At 42.6% G+C, this 20,610-nt stretch overlaps 6 non-coding genes across 6 annotated transcripts; 2 read left to right on the top strand and 4 right to left on the bottom strand.

The window, feature by feature from the left end:
- The first annotated feature begins 604 nt into the window (after positions 1-604).
- Positions 605-686, top strand: trnal-aag. Its single transcript has one exon. It is a non-coding gene; the product is annotated as a tRNA-Leu (tRNA).
- A 4,417-nt stretch (positions 687-5,103) lies between these two features.
- trnal-aag lies at positions 5,104-5,185 on the top strand. Its single transcript has one exon. It is a non-coding gene; the product is annotated as a tRNA-Leu (tRNA).
- Positions 5,186-8,399: 3,214 nt separating this feature from the next.
- Positions 8,400-8,471, bottom strand: trnaa-cgc. The gene has a single exon. It is a non-coding gene; the product is annotated as a tRNA-Ala (tRNA).
- A 973-nt stretch (positions 8,472-9,444) lies between these two features.
- Positions 9,445-9,516, bottom strand: trnaa-ugc. The gene has a single exon. It is a non-coding gene; the product is annotated as a tRNA-Ala (tRNA).
- A 1,617-nt stretch (positions 9,517-11,133) lies between these two features.
- Positions 11,134-11,205, bottom strand: trnaa-cgc. The gene has a single exon. It is a non-coding gene; the product is annotated as a tRNA-Ala (tRNA).
- A 5,612-nt stretch (positions 11,206-16,817) lies between these two features.
- Positions 16,818-16,889, bottom strand: trnaa-cgc. Its single transcript has one exon. It is a non-coding gene; the product is annotated as a tRNA-Ala (tRNA).
- Positions 16,890-20,610: the final 3,721 nt, after the last annotated feature.

Genomic DNA, 20,610 nt, shown 5'->3' with positions numbered 1-20,610 from the left:
TAATATAATGGAGAACTGCCCGGAGAGAGTGTGTTGTGAGATGGAGTGGTGCCAGTAAGAGTCGTGATCTCTCTGCAGTGCTGGATGCGTGTGCGTGCATTTGGCGTGGGTATTAGCTGTGATACCGATAGCTCCTCCGTCTCCCTCTGTCTCCCTCCGTCCTGCCTCTTTACATTACTCCTTCATCGGCTTCCAACTCGGCCAGGCCGTCTTCACGTAAGCAGGTCATGCACGCGGGACGGCCACCAACTCTGCGAACCAGTCGGTCGATAGCCTGCTCATGTTGTGGCACCGAAGAAGTGTCACTTGGCGTTAGCCTCGCCAGCCCTCGTTTGTAACCTACAGAAAGAGTTGGCCGCTCTCGTTTCCAGCCTCCCTCCCCCTTTTTCTTTTGAATGTTTTGCCTAAAGAAGGTGAGCTACTTCTTACACTTTGTCTTTAGTGGCTGCCATTTTTTTTTTTTTTGCAACAGTGAGTTCTATTAGTTTGTTGCCGATAGATCCAAAATGACATCTTCGTCACTGACATGTTGATATGATCCTCCAAAGACGTTTCTATTTCTGCCTATTTGCACTTAAACTGTGGTCTTAGTTAGGCAGCCGGTGGTAGTGTGGCCGAGCGGTCTAAGGCGCTGGATTAAGGCTCCAGTCTCTTCGGAGGCGTGGGTTCAAATCCCACCACTGCCAATGTTTTGGGGGGAATTATAGAGCAGCTTTGGATATGCTCTCACTTACCACTTTATTAGGTACACCTGTTCAATTGCTTGTTAACACAAATAGCTGATCAGCCAGTCACGTGGCTGCAATTCACTGTATTTAGTCGTGTAGAGGAGATTGAGACAGTGCTGAAGTTGCTGAAGTTCAAACCGAGCTGAGAATGAGGAAGAAAGGAGATTTAAGTGACTTTAAACGTGGTTTGGTTGTTGGTGCCAGATGGGCTGGTCTGAGTATTTCAACTGCGGAACTACTGGGATTATCACACACAACCATCTCTAGTGTTTACAGAGAATGGTCCAAAAAAGGGAAAATATCCAGTGAGCGGCAGTTATGTGGATGAAAATGCCTTGTTGATGTGAGAGGTCAGAGGAGAATGGGCAGACTGGTTGGAGATGATAGAAAGACAACAATAACTCAAATAACCACTGGTTACAACCAAGGAATGCAGAATACCATCTCTGAACACACAACACGTCCAACCTTGAAGAAGATGGGCTACAGCAGCAGAAGACCACACCTGGTGTCACTCCTGTCAGCTAAGAACAAGAAACTGAGGCTACAGTTCACACAGACTCAACAAAATTGGATTATAGAAGATTGGAAAAACGTTGTCTGGTTACCAAACTGAGCATGGTTTAAATGCCACAGTCTACCTGAGTATTGTTGCTGACCATGTCCGTCCCTTTATGACCACAGTGGACCATCTTCTGACGGCTACTTCCAGCAGGATAATGCACCATGTCACAAAGCTCATATCATCTCAAACTGGTTTCTGGAACATGACAATAAGTTCACTGTACTCCAACGGCCTCCACAGTCACCAGATCTCAGTCCAATAGAGGAACCTTTGGATGTGGTGGAACGGGAGATTCTCATCATAGATGTTCAGCCGACAAATCTGCATCAACTGTGTGATGCTGTCATGTCAATATGGACCAAAACCTCTGAGGAATGTTTCCAACACCTTGTTGAAAGTATGACACCAAGAATTAAGGCAGTTCTGCAATTAAAAGCTTTTACTAGCAAGGTGTACCTAATAAAGTGGCCGGTGTGGTGTAGATGCATCATATATGCAAGAAATGCAGCGATTGGTTTCATGTGCGTGTCTCCTGGTTGACAGGAACTGAAAATCTCCAGTGTTTCTCCTCTCTTTTCTGTATTGCAGTGATTTAAGGGTCCAACATTTACTAACTCCAACTCCAACACGAGCCGCGGCGTTTTAAATCGCTGAAGCGTACAGAGAAACTCGACGCTGCTGACTACCATTTCGGTTGCCGTTACAAAACCATTGCTGACACTCCAATGTAAATGCTTAAAGGGTCACAGTGTGGCACCAGTGTAGGCTGTGACTATGTTGACTCTGCGTGGATCCTTTGCAAAAGAACTTCTCTGTGTAAACTGGTTGTAATTTTCAGTCACAGAATCTTAAACTTGGCTACATTCATGATAAAAATTGCTGCAAATTGCTGCTTTTCAAATCCAGTGAAATATTCTAATTGCTGCTCTTATTTCTATTTCAGTTGTTTTTTGTTTTTTTTTGTGTTTTTGTGGTAGTAGTCTTGTATTATTATTCTGTTGGCAGCTTCACAGCCAAGACGCTTACAGCTGCTGATCTTTGAACTTACACTAAACCAGCCTGAAACAAGCCTGTCGCGAAATCTGGTTCCCACTTTATCCAACCTGCTCGATAAACCAGTACATTTAGACAGACCTCCGCCGTCTATATGTGTAGATATGTAATAAAACACGCCTTGTTTGACTGAGTTTTGGATGCTGATTTCCTGAGAGTATGTGTGTGTGCGACTGGGCTGCCATCTTGGCTCCGCTGAGCTCCGCTGGACTGGAGCCAAGATGGCAGATGGCTGCTTGTCTGCAGGGTTTGGATTCCTACAGGGTCTCTAATACAGCAAACACAGACAACTGGGTGGAGGAAGATGCCGCCCGGACCAGGATGCTGATATTTATTGTTTCTCTCAGTGTGTACTTCTCTGTCTCTCAACTTATTCCTTCATTTTCGTTTCCTCACCTTTGATTTTCTTTTTTTTTTCCGCCTCCCTGATTCAGCATAATCTAAAATATCCCACCTGCTCCCTTTTCCCTTCCTCTCCTGCTTGTTTAAGGTGACGCGCTTTGGCGCAATTTAAATTTTAATTTGATCTCAAATGAGCTCATTTTGCTGTAATTCAACCATTCGCACGCGACGACCGTACGCATTGATTGGCCCATTTAAATCTACATTTTGCGTTGTCGGTTCCTATTTCAGTGCATCCCGCTGATGCCCCCTGTTTTCAGAGCATTTTGTGCGCGCGCTGCGGCGGCTCAGCGAGCTTTCAATTCATGTATTACACTCAGCTGCTGATAATGAAACAACGGTGCGGGAGATTAGATATCAACTTTGCTGAGCTGCTAAAAAAAAAAAATCTATTATCTTCAGGCGTGCCATAAAATGAAGAAACGCTGATTACATTTGTACATTTGCTCCAGGAGAGAAAAATCAGAGCTCTTGCGAGCGTTAGAAAACCATATTTGTGTCTTTAATTCCTACATTTTTTCTTTTTTTTCTTTTTTTGTGGCATCTCCTTCTCCTCCCATGTCCTCCCTTTCTTTCTTTCTTTCTTTTTTTTAATTCCATTTCTGTCGTTATTTGCTTCCTGCCTCTGTCTCCCCCGACTCCAGCTCATGCATCTCAACCTTTCTCTCTCTCTCTCTGTGCATCCCATTCTCTCTTCCATCTCGATTTCTCTCCCGGAGCAACAGTATGTATACACCCGGTTTCCGTGGCAACCGGAGGAGGCCACATGAGCGGGTGGATGAACAAAAGACCCAGAGACCCTCATCCACAGAGAGAGAGAGAGAGAGAGAGACCGAGAGTGAGAAAAGGAAAATCAGATTTCAGTTTTAGGCGAGGGGTTTGGTGTGTGGAGAATGAGGAGGAGGAGGAGGAGGAGGAGGAGGAGGAAGATGAGGAGGGGAGAGGGGAGGGATGGATAGCGTAGGTGAGGTGAGTTCATAAATGAAAGAGAGAGTGAGAGCGAGGGGGAAGGGAAATATGTTAACAAAGAAAAAAAATGGGAAAAGGTTTCAGGAAAATAATAATAATAATAAAAAAGGAAAATCTTAAAAAAAAAACGTAACAAATGCAGGATCATGGTCAGCTGTGTTTCAGGGTAAAATAATTTCAAATCACTTTCAGGTGCAGAAAACTGGGTCTAGTTTCTGTTTTAATGGAGATCACTTCATTGTAATTTTGAGTTTTGAAAGATTTTCTTTTCTGTGCTCAATTCATTCTCACATGTACAGGAAATAGTGCAGCGCAGAGAAGACAGATGATGTCTGAGGCGGAGGGAATGATACAGACTGGACTTGGAGCAGCGTCTCTGAGCAAGGAAACATTGAACCTGTGGGAACAAGTTGTGTTCAGTGAATTTTTCATGTTTGAAAACACAGTAAGTCCTTGAAAGTTGGTTTTATTATTATTAATTATGCATCATCTGGGACGTGGCTATTTTAAGTGCAAAGTGGGTGCAACCACAGGTCCCCATCTCTCTGCCTCCCACTTCTTTATAAATGGCTGGATCAGCTGGGAGTTAGGCTGAGTGAGGTACTGCTGCCAAGATGGTGACGTCTGGGGTCATCAAAATGTTAACTTCCTGTTAGTGCGAGAGAGCAGCTGATATATTATAATAGTTAAGTTCACTTTGCGTGCGAAACCAAAAGATCTCTGTAATAGCACAAGTGGTTTAAGGAAACATGTAGCGCGGCGGCAGCTTTCTTTAGGTGTTCGGTTACGATACACAGTAGTAGCTTCTAGCAGTATTGATTTCAATGTGAATACACCTGAATTTACAGTATCTCTGTCACAATATGCATTGCGCCATGAGCCACAACTGTATTTTATTGTACTGTTGTTGGCATTAAGCTTAGCTTAGTCATTATGTCATTCCCCATCACCTCCTTCTGAATGTGTGAATGAGCTACATTGAATGCAATAAGATCTACTGAGAATGCAAAATCCATATTTCCAGTTATATTGGTGGAAGTCAGTTCAAAGCAATGCAAAAGTAATGTAATGCCTTACAATTCAAAGACGGTACATTTTTGAAGTAACTTGCACGTCAACTGATCAAGTGTCTTTGATTCACCACTGAATGCCACCGTCTCAATGTACAGTAGCAGGTCACCATGCACACTGACACCATCGAAGGTTGACCCATCTTTTTCTACAGTCCATGGCTGGACATTGGTAACAAGGTCGGCAACGTGTCCATGTTGATTATATCATTGGTGGTTGAGGCTTTCTGTGTAGGTCTGAAAAATGGCCACCTGATCTGGAGTGTCTGTTTCTGCGTCTTTGCACTTAAACTGTGGTCTTAGTTAGGCAGAATGTGGTAGTGTGGCCGAGCGGTCTAAGGCGCTGGATTAAGGCTCCAGTCTCTTCGGAGGCGTGGGTTCAAATCCCACCACTGCCAATGCTTTTGGGGGATTTAGAGGAGCAGCTTTGGTTATATATTGACCCCCGATATGTTAATTCATGTATCAATCTTCTCATTCTTGTATCAATGGTTCAGGCTGGTGGTGGTGGTGTAACAGTGTGGGGGATATTTTCTTGGCACACTTTTACAAACTGAGCATGGTTTAAATGCCACAGCTTACCTGAGTATTGTTGCTGACCATGTCCATCCCTTTATGACCACAGTGGACCATCTTCTGACGGCTACTTCCAGCAGGATAATGCACCATGTCACAAAGCTCATATCATCTCAAACTGGTTCCTTGAACATGACAATGAGTTCACTGTACTCCAATGGCCTCCACAGTCACCAGATCTCAATCCAATAGAGGAACCTTTGGGATGTGGTGGAACGGGAGATTCTCATCATAGATGTGTAGTCGACAAATCTGCATCAACTGTGTGATGCTGTCATGTCAATATGGACCAAAACCTCTGAGGAATGTTTCCAACACCTTGTTGAAAGTATGACATGAAGAATAAAGGCAGTTCTGAAGGCAAAAGGGGTCCAACCTTTTACTAACAAGGTGTACCTAATAAAGTGGCTGGTGCACTAACCAAACGTCCACTAACTATCCAAGACTCCTGTGGTTGGAATACTTGACCTGGTAAGGATAGATCTCTATTTATGGCTGCACCTTTGACAGAATAACTTCAGACATACAGTATATGTATTGTGCAGCAATCGATATGCGTATGAAACCTATGGAAGTAGCTTAATATTCAAGGTTTCTTGTGGCTTTCGAGGTTTGAGGTGATAACTTTGAATCGTACATCACGAGGTTTAGCTCCATTCTCTACTGGGCCACCTCAAGGCTTCTTCCAATTACTCGAGCCGTAAAGAAAACAACTGATCGTCTCTTGTAACCACTTTAATCAGCACCTCCAGCCGCAGCGCTCGGGCCGTAATTACGTTGCCCTCGTTGTTGCCTGTTCAGAACAAAGCAGCAGACATTCAGTCCTTCAGATTCACGTATTAAGTTGTGGCCCAGTAGTAATTAGGAGGAAAATTGCGCTTGGGAAAATGTCATGTTGATTTCCACTTCGAGCCTCTTCCCTCATTATTTCATTTCTTTTCAATTTACATTTTAGTGGAGGTGCGGATTCGTGCAAGAGGAAATATCCGTGTCATATGTATCCTGTTTTAGATTGTCAGACATAGGGCTTCTCTTAATCAGCTGTAAAAGAAAAGTGAGACCTCTTTACGTTGATCAACCTTTGAAGTTCATAATTAAAATTTGAGCTGATTTTGACCCCTATTTGTCTGAGTAAACGCAGAGAGCTCGACCCGCGGCAGTATTTACAGACAGGACCTTCAGGGCACTGGTGGGAAAACCATATTCAATTATCCTGCCTATTAAAACTTGTCAGGGGTGTGTGTGTGTGTGTGTGCTGAAACAGAACAGCCTTATGCAAATATAATTACACCAATTAAACCACGCAGGGGTCCTCGTAGGGGGTTCTGTGTGGAAAGACTGGCAGCAGTTGTATGTACGTGTCGGTGTGTGCGTATGTCTGTGCCAGTGGGTATAGAGCTGGTTCTCCACTTTGTGTGTGTGTATACATATATATATATATATATATATATATATATATATATATATAGGTTGATGTGTACATGTGTGGGAGTTGATATTCTGGGAACACTGTTCTTTGCACCCTTCCATCCTCCATCAGCAGCACCATCGTCACCCCATCCCCCCAAAGCCAGCTTCCCCGTCTGTCTTCGGGGAGTCTTAGGGGCTCAAAGGAGAAGCTCAGGAGTGGTTGGAGGAGAGCTGGAGGAAGGGTTGAAGGCTTGGAGGGGAACACATGAGAGTGAATAGATGAAAGGGAGAGTGAATGGTGCTCAGGAGTAAATAGGCTGAAACACTATGAACGTACTATGGACACTACCTTCAATGAAGGTGTACGTGATTAAATGGTTTTACACATGAAAGTACAAGGGATTTCTTTCTTTCTTTCTTTCTTTCTTTCTTTCTTTCTTTCTTTCTTTCTTTCTTTCTTTCTTTCTTTCTCTTTACTCATTAACTCTGTGCTGCAGGTACTACGTACTCCTCAAAGAAGCCTGAATCTAACACAAACAATTTAGAGATTATATGTTTCTGTTAAACCGTTAAAGTGCTTTAATTTTCTTCCAAAATGATAATCCCATGTGATGTCTGATATTTGCAAACTGGATTGTTATGCCAGAGGTAACGGTTCTCGTCAGAGACTCATGAGACTCAGCTATCCTGTTTTCCTGCCTTGGATCTCCACTATATGTGTCAATATGAGATAAGAGATGGTACCAGATACCCTGCTCATCTCCCACTGGGGAAATTCAAGGGTGTCACGGGTAACATCGAGAAATGTAAAACCACCGCGAGCCTACCAGTGAATTCAAAACAGCTTGCAAAATAACACATGATCAGCATAGACAGAATATGTAGAACAACCGAATATAAGAGATTAAATGACAAGTGGGAATTTCATGTGTGAGTACATGTGCAAAGCCTGTATTATAGTTACACATGTATTCATATACATATATATATGTGGAGAACTGGGGCGTTTGTGCACAAATTAAATACAAATGCCTGCAATATATGTGGTAAGAACAGCAAACAGAAGTCTGTGTGCATGTGCTACTTGTGTATATTATCTCTATACTGTTTCTATACTGAAGACTGTATGTATGTAAGCTACATCTGTGTCATTTCTATAACAAATATTTAGTGTATATGTGGTTCATTTTTGCAATGCATTAGCTGTGGCAACCGAATGGGACGGTGAGCGGTGTATGTTTGGGAGTCACAGTCCCACAGTCCCATCCCCAAGTGATGCTAAGTGTACAAGAACCATATGTAAGATGTGTTATTGTAAATTGTAACTATGAATGACAGTAGTTCGTAGGGTTTCATTATGATGGTATTGTAGCTCTTTTTGACAGATTTATATTGTCACATGATGAAGAGCACATTCATACATGCTTGCTAGTTTGCTAGCATCTCTCTTGGATATTTGTTTGGAGGAAACTTCAGGATGATGAATGATGAATGTCAGGGCGGTGAGTGTTGTTATAAGAATTGGAGAGAGGGTACAACAGGAAGTTGAGGATAACATAAGAAGTGTTTCATTCCTTACTTCTGTGTTACTTCTCTTTAATACAGGTCACTAATGTGAATATAAAGTGGAGACGCTGGGGATTGAACCCAGGACCTCATACATGCGAAGCATGCGCTCTACCACTGAGCTACATCCCCTCGTTTTCTAAAACTAATTATTGCCTAAATCTGACTTTAACTGGACAACTTTTGTGCATGTAAGCACGTTACTCCAACTAAAAATCGTAGTTCTCCTTATTCGAATAAGACCAACAGATAATGTGATTGCAAATTGATTTTACATGTATACGCCTTAATCGGACTTGAACTGGACCACATGTGTGCGCATGCTCCACAATCACTGCACTGGAGTATAACCCCGGAACAAACACATCCAAGAAAGCCAGTCGCAGAAGAAGAAGGTAAACAGAGCCGATAGAAGAACCCCCTGAGCTATAGCGCACATCTTTGCATACAAGATTAAAAAAAGCTGTATTAACCCACTGAAAAGACACATATCGCCACCTAGTGTGGGGGAGGAGGACATTTTCCTGTTGGTTATTTGATTTTCTCCATTGCATGTACAGTAAACAGGGACAAGAACTGTAGTCACAAAGTCGAATTTCAAGCATAGCTCGATTAAGCTGTGCATGTAAATACACTGACTGGTGCCTCACAGCAAGAAATTTCCGGGCTCAGATCCACCTGCCCACTGGTCCCTCTCTGTGTGGAGTTTGCATGTTCTCTCCCTGTGTCTGCATGTATTTTCTCCAGGTGCTCCGGCTTCCTCCCACCGTCCAAAGACATGCTCATTAGGTTCGTTGGGTGATTCTAAATTAGCCGTAGGTGTGAGTGTGAATGGTTGTCTGTCTCTCTGTGTTAGTCCTGCAACAGACTGGAGACTGGGACAGACTCCAGCCTTCTCCAAAATTTCAACTATGCATCAGACTTGTTGTTAGGATTTCATTATGATGTTATTGTAGATCTTTGTGACTATCTCATTATTGTCAGCTTGCGACATAATAAGAAAGGTAGGTGCAAGATATTCTACTAGGATGGTTTTTTGGCCGGACTCCTTCCTTTCTTGGGTATTTGCTTCAACAGAGTGTGAATGTTTTAATGCAGCATAAGGTGGAGATGCTGGGGATCGAACCCAGGACATCATACATGCAAAGCATGCGCTCTACCACTGAGCTACATCCCCTACTTTAGAGCATCATGGTGTTATGTCTCAGCGCACCAATTGTAAGACCATTAATTTACCAGTTATATCAACAATACAGAAAACGACTATGTACGACTGTTACATTACAGCCTTCAATTATTTGTCTGAGATTAACTAGAAAATGTATTTTGGTAAATGACAGTATTTAATTCTCTTTCCAGGATTTTAGGATGAGATGTGATAGGCACCATGTGGTGGAGTGACCTCAAGTACATCTAATACTTCTTGACATTTATTCCTACATGTTGTCCCAACATTTCTCTCCAGAGATGATTGGTATTGTTTTTTCCGCCTCGGGGGTAACACCAGAAAACCCAGCTTGTCAGGTTAAATTTACCCCTGAGAAACTACCTGTTCATGCAATTGTGGAGAAAATACCACAGAATTCGTTCTGACGCTGTCAAAATACATTCCCTTCAGTCTTGCTCTTGTTGTACACACAGTAAAACTGTGACCGCAGCACAGTTGAAGCGATTATATCAGGACTGGAAGTTGTTGTCCGCCATTCATTTTGGTGTATTTCCAGAGTACAGTGACAACATCATGCACTTGACTGCACTTTACAAGAGACTCGCTGACATGTACTCAGGGTTCAAATAAAGGAAATTTAATATATTTTGTGATGCATGTAAGAACAGATACATGGAACACAACAGGATTTGTAGAGAACGCCGTTTAGATTAACGTCTTGTAGCTCATTTGTGATAGTTTTTTTTATTTTATGAGAAAATCTGTACAGCTGTACTGTAAAAATAGACTTTGGCTGGTCACTGGAGTCAAAGTCAGTCCTCTGCCAGCTGGCCGTCACACCACATTTGACCCAAAATGCATTTTTGTGGGAGTAGTGGAATGAAAATGAACACATATTCATGTTATTTCAGCAGATGACATCTTCAGGGACCAGTCGGCTCTGATTGATTCTCTGAAGGCTTCCTATAAGGCGATCATTTTTCTTTAACCCAATTAAAACGAACGATCAAAGGTACTTTAATAAGTGAGACACAGTTAATGGCTTTCTAACAGCAAACATACCACATTTCTCTCTTCTTCTTGTGCTCGCGTACAGGAGGAGAAGAGATGCCGAAGCCTGAAATGCACTCTGAGTCTCATGAAGGATGAACTCTTACTTAAAAGGGACAGTTCAATAATATATCCTCTGATCTCATACACTATTTAAAGAACATATGATTTATTTTCTCTACCCTCTTTCCCATTTCGGAGCTCTCAAGGAAGGAAAAAAGAAAAAAAACGTTATCCTCTTCTCTCCTAATCAGTCGGCAGATGTTTGGGAGGGATGCCATTCTCCTTCTCCTCCCTCATGTCCCCTCGTCACTGCCTCTCTCCACTTTTAATTCCCTCTGAATTTCTTTCAGTGACGCTTGAAATGAAGGAGCTGCTGTCGTGCCAGCTGATGAAATAGTGAATGTGTGTGCTAATTATTAGACGCTGATGATGCTCTATTGTTTCGTTGGTTGGTCATTTAGCTTTCAGTTGTAGCAGAAAGGAAGACTGGAGTGACCCCAAGTTCTTCTTTTCATTCATTCCTTACTTCTGTGTTACTTCTCTTTAATACAGGTCACTAATGTGAATATAAAGTGGAGATGCTGGGGATTGAACCCAGGACCTCATACATGCGAAGCATGCGCTCTACCACTGAGCTACATCCCCTTACAACAAAAACAACATGAGGAGCGTTCTTTGCAAACATTTAAATAGCTTATCCCACTTCCAATATCTGTACATTAATAGATAATAAACATGTTGTGTATATGCATTATTATTAGATTATTAGAACAAATAAAATGACTCATGTTACACTTAACTGTCTGAAAACAGCCTGACCTCTGCGCCTTAAATCATTTGAAAGCTGTAATGGAATATCATAGGAAGATGGTGGTTGTCCTTAAATCTTTCATTTTGGTGTTCACACTGGAAAAACTACGTAACATGCAACTTCTATGTTAGAGAGTTAGGAAAAAAAAGGTGACGAGGCATGAAAATACCTACATACACCGCTATTTATTTTAACACGTCAGATTTTTCTAACTGCAGACAGCCACACATGTGCACCCCAGAATTATTTAATCAGTGACGTAAAGTTCATAGTATCTGTGTCTAATCTGTGTAATCATCCATTGAATCGGCTGAATGATATAATCTATTTCCTCCACGTAATTATCGTCTCTCATCCCTTCGTCTGTGGCTGCTGCGTAATTATTCCAATTTGATCCTGCACGGTCTGACTCTGATGCAATTTTTTTCCTGTAAATGCAAGGCTCAAAAGGCTGGCATCTCAGTATAAAGGCTGAGTTAAACATGACAGTGTATTTGAATGGATTAAGAGCCTGTTCCCGGAAGGAAAATGCCAGCATGAAAAGTTTGTGTTGACTCATTTGAAACGGATAATATTTAATGCCAAAATGAAATGTAATAAGCGTAAAGAATATGTCAAGGAAAGGTCGTAGGATTTAATTTAATGAATGAAATTTTATAAATACATCCTTTTCTAAATGTTAACAAGTCTCAATCTGATACCTCACACTGGCATGCTAACGTGTTGAAGCCCAGGATGTATAGCAGTATTTTGCTCGTTTTAATTTAGCATGCTAACATTGCTAAAATTTGGTAGTTAATTCTAAACAAGTAAACAAGTAAAACGCAGGCTAACTTTTGCCATATCTGAGGCCCGTCTGCTACTTGGTTAAAATTAGCTACTTAGAACGAAACATCAAGTACATTTTAGGCTAACCATTAGCTATCCTAATATAATCTCAAGTCTAGCATTCAACTTTGCTAACATTGGCAAGCAAGCGCTAAATAAACGCCAAATAAAACATCAAGTGCATTTTAGGCTAAGCATTAGCAATCCTAATATTAACCTAATGTTGCTTCAGTTTTGCTAACATTTCTGAATCCGTACTAAACAGAAGTTAGGCTAATGCTAGCTATGCCTTTCAGATGGACATGCTGGACGAGGAGTCTGAGCTTCAATGCTAAAGCTATACAGTTTTGTAGATGTGACTCTAGTACAGCCAAAGCTTTCTTCTCCCTCAAACAATAAAAGCTTTGACACTGAAAGGCCTTGAACATTTTCAGCAAAGCCATCCTGAAAAGGGGATATTCCACATTGCAGCACCAACAGAGGCAGGAGTCAAAAGCTGAGGCAGCATATACTGCAAGAGCTTAAATCTGTGTGTTATCAGTCACCCACAGCTCAGTCTGTTTACAAGAATGCCTCTAATAAAAAAAATCTACTGTGAAATCTATCCCAGTGACGTTACCTCACTGCCATTCCTCCGTGACTTGTATATTTATGTTCACTGTGAAACATGTGGACCGTCTAACTGCTGCTAATGATGCCCAATGCAACCCCCTCTCCTTTAAAGTTAACTCTTCTTTTCCGGCTGGATGAGAATGAAAACACGTCGTCAAGAGCAGCTTAGGACACAAAGGATTCGTCTTATCCTCTCAGAGGTCATGTTTATTATTAAGCAACAATGACCTCAATTGCATCACGTGGCTAAGAATCTGTAAACAGCTTCACACCGTCTATGCTGACACCTGACACACAAATAACACTACAAACAATGACTGTGGTGAAATTCGTAATGAATGGATGGTTTGGTTTTAGTTAGAATAAATTACTAATATGTGGAGGCTTGTGGCTTTATAAACGTACCATAGGTTAAGGAAATTTGGTGGATTGGATGTCTCAGAGTCTAGTACAATGGAAATCTAATATAACGGAAATGGAAGAATTCCACAGAAAACATGGTTTTAAGCTAATGAATGTGTCTGAGGAAGTCATTGAAAAAGAAAATACTCTTGACATCTTCAGTTTCTTGTCACCATGATTGGTATTTACATTTAAAATATTTTTGGATGAATATAGCAGTACTTTCACAAGAACACGAAAAAGTGTTGCCAAGCAACGGTAAGCAGTTGAGGCTAATATTAGCTAGCATAATACTGCTGACAGCTAATAGAAAAAAACATTATGTCCTCCACACTCAGTCAGCAAGTTATTTGATGATTGAGTGTTGGCCAATGAACCTGCAGGTGTAATATCGCCCCCTACTGGACTGGAGGCTGGATCGGTCCATTTATCGCTGTTTGGTTTGCGTCTATTTCCTGCAGATGCTGCATTCAGTGCTCAAAGATCTTAAAAATTAAGTAATGGTAATAGTGTGTGCTGGGCTGTTGTTAATTAATAATAGCAGATTCATTATTATTCATGTGTGCAAGTTTGACAATAGAGAATATCTGTGATGTTTCTCCTTACATATGTGAGCTGTAACTTTATCAAGAAATCAGATTTTAGGATTTTAAATCTGAGCCCAGCACTAACAACTGGTTCCTTTCTATAACATCACTTCTACAGATACTGTCGATGTCACTGTGACTGGCCCTTTGACTGATGTTTCCTGGTCTTTGGCCACACCTGTAGCATGTAATCAGCTGTGAACCTCAATTCAAATGTAATACAAGTCTCTATTTAAACTGCATCCTCTTCCTCTGCACTCCCACATTCAGTATCCAGTTTTTCAGATTTGTACACAGCAAATGACACAGTTTTTTTTTTCTTTTCTTTTACGCTAGTCATGTATTAATGTCACGGAGAACCAAGGAGCTTCACTTTTTACCGAGCACTTGTTTCTTCAATTAGATCTCAGCGGGGTGGAGGGGTACAATGTGGTATTCGCCCCGGGCTCACTCTCACTCTCCACGCAGTTGGAGTGGGTTAACAGGATTAAGGGGACAAGCACTGGGTTGTGTGGAACGCTGAGTACGTTGGCAGTGACTCCCATCATGGTATGTAGCCGTTACGGGAAAACTCAACGCGCGGCGTATTTAGGTCAAATTCGAGAATTGCATACATTAAACACACACAAATCCAAAACAAACCCAGAGGATGCTGAAGAGTGAGGAGGGGGGTAAAAGCATCAGTAGATAGATGGATAGTCACAGGAGGGAGAGAGAGATTGACACTGATTAGAGGAGGGCTAAGGAGGTGTTGCAGGGGGCTGTGCATCTTGATGCATGTTGATCCAAGAAACTCAGTCTGGATCATATGGGAGTTGATGTTGGCATAATCTCCTTAATCTGATTGAGGGCACAGTCGTCTTCACAGGCTCAATAATTGATAGTACCATCTGCCGTGGAATCAATCTACGTGAGGAACTGGGTTAGAGCAACGCAGGGTAATTACATTTTACCTTAGTTTGCCTCAAGGAGACTGATTTAGAATAATCGTGTTTAACACAGATCTTTCATCGCAGTCACATCGGGGGTCTGCCCCCCAGAACAGACTTAGGAAACGACATTAGGAACTTAGACTTAGACTTAGACACTTAAGACATGACATTAAATAGTTAATTTTGGATAGCACAAGTGTAATAAAGAATTCATTGCAATACAGTAGATAAATAAAATTACAAATAAAATAAGATAAAACACAAATACAATATAATCACCAATATAAAGAGCAGCAGGGAAGGAAGGGAAGGGGAAGGAAGGAAGGAAGGAAGGAAGGAAGGAAGGAAGGAAGGAAGGAAGGAAAATGGGAGGGAAGGGAGGAAGGAAGGAAGGAAGGAAGGAAAGGAGAAGGAGGAAAGGAAGGAAGGAAGGAAAATGGCAGGGAAGGAAGGAATAAATGAAAGAGGAAAGAAAAGACAAGTAAGGAAGGATGGAATTGGGAAGGAGGAAAGGAAGGGATAAAGGAAAGTAAAGAAAAGGGAAGAAAGATGAAAGAAAGAAGGAAGGAAAGGAAGGAAGGGAAGGAAGGAAGGAAAGGGGAAGGAAGGAACGAAGGAACGAAGGAAGGAACGAAGAGGAATGGAAATAAAAGAGAAGGACGGATGGAAAATGGGAAGGAAAGAAGGAAGGAAGGAAATGGGAGGGAAGGAGGAAAGGAAGAATGGAAAATGGGAGGGAGGGAAGGAATAAATGAAAGGAAAGAAGAGAAGGAAGGATGGATGGGAAGGAGGAAAGGAAGGAATAAAGGAAAGGAAAGAAAAGGGAAGGAAATATGAAAGAAAGAAGGAAGAAAGGAAGGAAGGAAGACGAGAAGGGGGAAGGGAAGGAAGGAAAATGGGAAGGAAGGAAGGAAGGAAGGAAGGAAGGAAGGAAGGAAGGAAGGAAGGAAGGAAACAGGAAAGGAAGGAAAGACAAAGGTAAGGAGGAAAGGAAGGAATGCAGGTATTAAAACTGAACTAGGTAGTGAGGATGTATTTGGATTAATAATGAATTTGTTTTGGTCATGTTGAGGACACAGCTGACTCTGTGGCTAACTGTGCTAGTTGCTAACTGTGCTAGTTGCTAACTGTGCTAGCTCTGATTGGAAATCACTGCATTAGCTGATTAGATTTAGAGCTATTCAGTTTCAGTCGTCAGCCCTTTGAAGAATGAGGCTAGTGTGTGTGCGTGTGTGTGTGTGTGTGTGTGTGTGTGTGTGCGTGTGTGTATGTGTGCGCTCTTTCACACATATATATTGTGTTTTCCTTGCGTGGTAGATGTAAATAATTAACCGTTACCATTGTTTAAACATCTTTAATTCACATCACATGGGCGGAGAGCGCACACGCTCGTCCCCGCTGACGCGCTTCCAAACATGTGCTAATGTTTCATTGATCACGACACTTTCAGTAACACTGCCAAACGCACACTTTGCATTGTGTTTCGATTGTTTGTTTCCTCAGCCAGGCATTGTGTCGCAACACCTCAGCAGGTGTAGCTGGACCCGCAGGAGAAACCGCGTTTTCTTGGAAGCGTCGCGGGTGTTTGTGTTCGTGTAACCTGCTGCCGCAGAGCGAAGGAAGGAGCCAACGGATTAATGCTTCATTTTACCCCGTGAAGTTAAAGGCAGCCAGAGCAACATGCAACATGCATGCAACACACCTGTAATAGAGCCCGGAGACACCAATAAGAGTCAAAGGAAAAATGAAGGGAACAATCACTGCATTTGTGAGATTGGTTCAGTAAGGGAGTAAAAGGAATTGTTTCATCATCTTCATGTTGAGAACGCTGGAAAACATTTTCTTTTGGCAATGATTTTATTTTAGTGAGTGTATCAAGGGGGTCCTGCACTACCTTCCATCATCTTGCCCTTGCTACTCTCATTGTGATACACACAGTCATCGTGTGTGATCAAGTTAGAGATAAAACTGCAGTGAACCCTGGACCAAGTGCACTAATTCACCATAGAAGTTAGTGCATAGCTTCCAGTTCAAGTATAAGCAACAGCTCATGCAATCAAAGCCGAGTCCTGGAGGGCAATAAGGTGGAGATGCTGGGGATTGAACCCAGGACCTCATACATGCGAAGCATGCGCTCTACCACTGAGCTACATCCCCTCTTTTTCATACCCTCCATTGTCACATAGAGCTGAGCAGCCTCCTGTACATGACAATAGGACATTAACATAGCTCACCCAGGTTTCCAAGAACTGCACATCAATAGATGATAAACATGTCGTGTGCTTCCTCACAGTTAAAAGTCAACGAGTGAACAGGAATGCAACTCATGAAGCTGATCAGTAAATGTGCATTGTTATTAGATGAAAGGCATGGAAATGCCTACTGTATAGTCTATAGTATCTGTGTCTAGTTAGAGTTTAGTTCAACATGCAGGAATGGACACAACAAACATAGATGACAGTACAGGATGGTAGTTATCATTATAACACATGGTCCAATGCTTCGTCTGCTCACCATATTTTGTCAAACATGATATTTTAAGAGTTAAAGGCAGTTTTAGCATTGAAAAGTCCTATTTTGGATTCTACATGACGGAAGCTGTTGTAACAACAGCAACGAATCTCCTGCTCAAAACTAATTTGAGAACCTAACCTTTGAGAGCGAACAGGCACAAAGGGTAGAATCAAATGTGAGCATGCAGTCCAGACGAGGGAAATCTAATTTCTGAGCCTGTTCTCTTAGTTATTATTATTATGCTGTTTGTGATTTTGCTCATTTTTGACAAGGAAACGACAAAACCTCTGTGACATCACATCCCTGTTTATTCAAAAATGAGGGGGAGCATGAGTGGAGTCACCTGTCACTCAAAGCAGACCGGTCCTAGATTTAATTAAAAACAGGTAAATCATGAATCTGGAATGGGGAAAATACCTTCAGTGAACAAACCTGTAGTTGTAAATACTCTCTGTTGGAGTCTTTTAGTCAATGTCCTCCTTGGAGCCTTATACAACATTTCCCTCTTGTATCCCAGATAAAAAAAAACAAAACAAAAAAAATACCAACCTTCATGCATCATTTGGGTGGAATGAAGCTAATCAAACGCTTTAACCGGAGCGTTGATCCAAATCTCCAGGCTTACCTGGGCTTATTACAACAGTTCGGGCCCACTGCCTGGATCTCCTCCATCTCCGCCTTCACTGAAACAGCACAACCCATTGTCGGGGGGATTACCGGGAAAAAAAAAGAGGTTTTAAGCTGTTTGTTCCATTTCCTCCTCAGCAGAGGTGAGGGATGGGGGGTAAATCAGTTGGCTACCGACCAGCTGTGTCACAAACACAGTCGTGGATATCAAACTGGGGAGGTGGGGGCTGACCCACGCTCTCCTTGTAATGTGGTTTAGACAGGGGGAAAATGTACACGTTCAGCACAAAAAATAATGTTTTTATGAGTTCCCTCTGACTGACAGCTTGATTGATAAACTCAGACAGAGAGAGGGAGGGGGGAGAATCTGCACAGATGTTGAGCATGAGAGTGTGATTGGAAACAGGGACGTGGGGGAGGGGAGGGGGGCAATGTGCAAAGTATATTTTGGGTTTAATTAAGTAAATGAATTGAATGAGTGTGTGTGAGTGAGTAAGTGAGTGCATGTGGCCTCTGTGCTCTTCAGAGCAGAAGTCCCCTGCCTTTTGTGACCCCCCCCTACACACTCACACACACACACACACACACACACACACACACACACACACAGGCAAGCTGTGACTACACAAGCACTGAAACACAATTAATATCCATGAGTGTATCCACTACTAACCCAGCGATTAGATCAGTCACAGGCTCGACACGGAGCAATTGGCTATTTTATTTTCTTTCTCTTAAAAAGTCACCTCTTCTGTCTGCGTTGATGTCCAAGGACAAGGTCAATGTCACGATTGTGTGTTAGTGTGTGTTTGTGTGTGTTGTGCCTGCCTGGCCCTAAAGCCGATCGACGAAGCCGCTCCCTCTCTGATTCTGAGCCACATAATTGCGTTTGCTGGAGGAGGTGGGCCTCTGTCTCTGCCCATCTCTTTCCTGTGTCTGATTTTCCTTCCTGTCACCCTCTTCCCTCCCAACCTCCCCTCCAGCCTCGGCCAGTGTCCCCCTCAACCGTCAGTCGCACACGTGATGCAGAACCAGAAAGAAAACCTTTCGGCCTGGGCCAGTGTCTGGTCTTGGCTGAGGCACAAACGCATGACATTTTCGTTCATAGAGCACGACGCATGAACAGGCATGTGCAACGACATACACGTTAAACGAAGGCGCGCGGGGTCACGGATTGCAGCTTCCTTACATCAGGGTCTGAATATTAATGCGAGGGGACAGATAAGCAGCCGTGGCAATCCCTTTAAGGCCGTACTCCTCTCTGGTTGGTGCCTGTGGTTAATTTATGCCAATCTTAGCTCCCAATTTATGCAAATGTTGTGTTTCTATTTGAGCCACTGTGCGCGGAGTGACTCGAAGGTCTCAGCCAGTGTGACGTGCGGGTCTGCGTCTGTCTTTTTCTTCCTCATTTACTTTGTTGATATGGGGAAGCAGCTTTTTATTTCCCCATTTACAAGTTTGTTTTTTGTTTGTTTGTCTTCAAGCGTAATGTGTGAACAGTTGTCTTGGTGATGAATCGGTTTTATTTATCCTATTCAAAACAAAAAACCTCTTAGCACGTAGGTCTTCAACGGGGTTCGCGACCCCTAGGGGTCCGCGGAGGTACTGCAGGCAGGCCGCAAAATCTTTGGTTGATTAGCCATTTTTTATATCTTTTTTAATTTTCCTGCCATTAAGGGATATCTCAATATTAAATGTAAAATGATAATTATAATAATGGATATTTATAAATAGAACTAGTTTAATATAGAACCCATATAGTAGGTAGGTAGGTACTTAATCCCTCCATCAATTTGGGGTCCTTGACCTGAAGACCCCCGTCTTAGCATGTTTTATTCCACATGGACTTCACTCAGTCTAAATTGACTGATCCAGACATGTGGACATGTGGACCTCCGCAGCGACAATGATTAATATCCTCCCCACCCAGAAAAGCGGAGGGTGGGTTTTTCGTGACTTGCCCTCAGCCCCAACGGTCGCGCGGCCTTCGCCGATGAAGACATCCATTGTGACGCTGAGTGACGTTTAGTCATTCAAAAGTCGTTTTGGCCGCGCAAAGATGAGACACGCACAGTGTGAGCTTAATCGGGCTCGATTAGAGACGGCGCCGCTCGCTTCTTAGCCCCATTTGGCTTTTCTTTGACATCCCTGCCTCGACCTCTGACCCCTGCCCTCCTCCTCCTCCTCCTCCTCCTCCTTCGTCCCACTCGTCCTCCAAATCCTTTAATCTGGGCTCCTCTGTGACCCCCTCCCTTTATCCCGGAGTCGGGGTACATGTCTGCGCCCCCGCCCCGTGAAATCGGTCGGTCAGCATTGCCAGCCTCTCCTCCTGGGAGATGGAAGCAGGAAGCGGGAAGGAGGAGCATAAAATGGCTGCTGAGCAATTAATCAAAAACCACGGCCCGAGCTTAAGAGGTTGTTCCTGAAAATAACTTATCATCATCATAATAGTAAGCCCACTCTGCCAGTGACCTCACATCTACCTTTAATCGTTTTAACTTTAGGCGCCCCGCCCCCTTATGATGTCAGACATGTGGATTAAGGAGGAGATTTACCCCACACTTTAAATGCTCAGTCCGTGTACACACTTATTTTTTTATTTTTTTTATCCAAATACATTTTGCACTAGTCATCGATGAGCACAAGAAGATTCTGAATGTTTTTTCTTTTGTTTTTCTCCAATAATAAATGAAAGGTCGATCCAGTCCACTGTTGTGTTCAAACCAAGCAGGAGCAA

This window comes from Mugil cephalus, chromosome 1 (assembly GCF_022458985.1).
Source record: "Mugil cephalus isolate CIBA_MC_2020 chromosome 1, CIBA_Mcephalus_1.1, whole genome shotgun sequence".
NCBI classification, from domain to species: domain Eukaryota; kingdom Metazoa; phylum Chordata; class Actinopteri; order Mugiliformes; family Mugilidae; genus Mugil; species Mugil cephalus.
The sequence above is the reverse complement of the archived record's forward strand: the minus strand, read 5'-3'. Positions and strand labels throughout refer to the sequence as shown.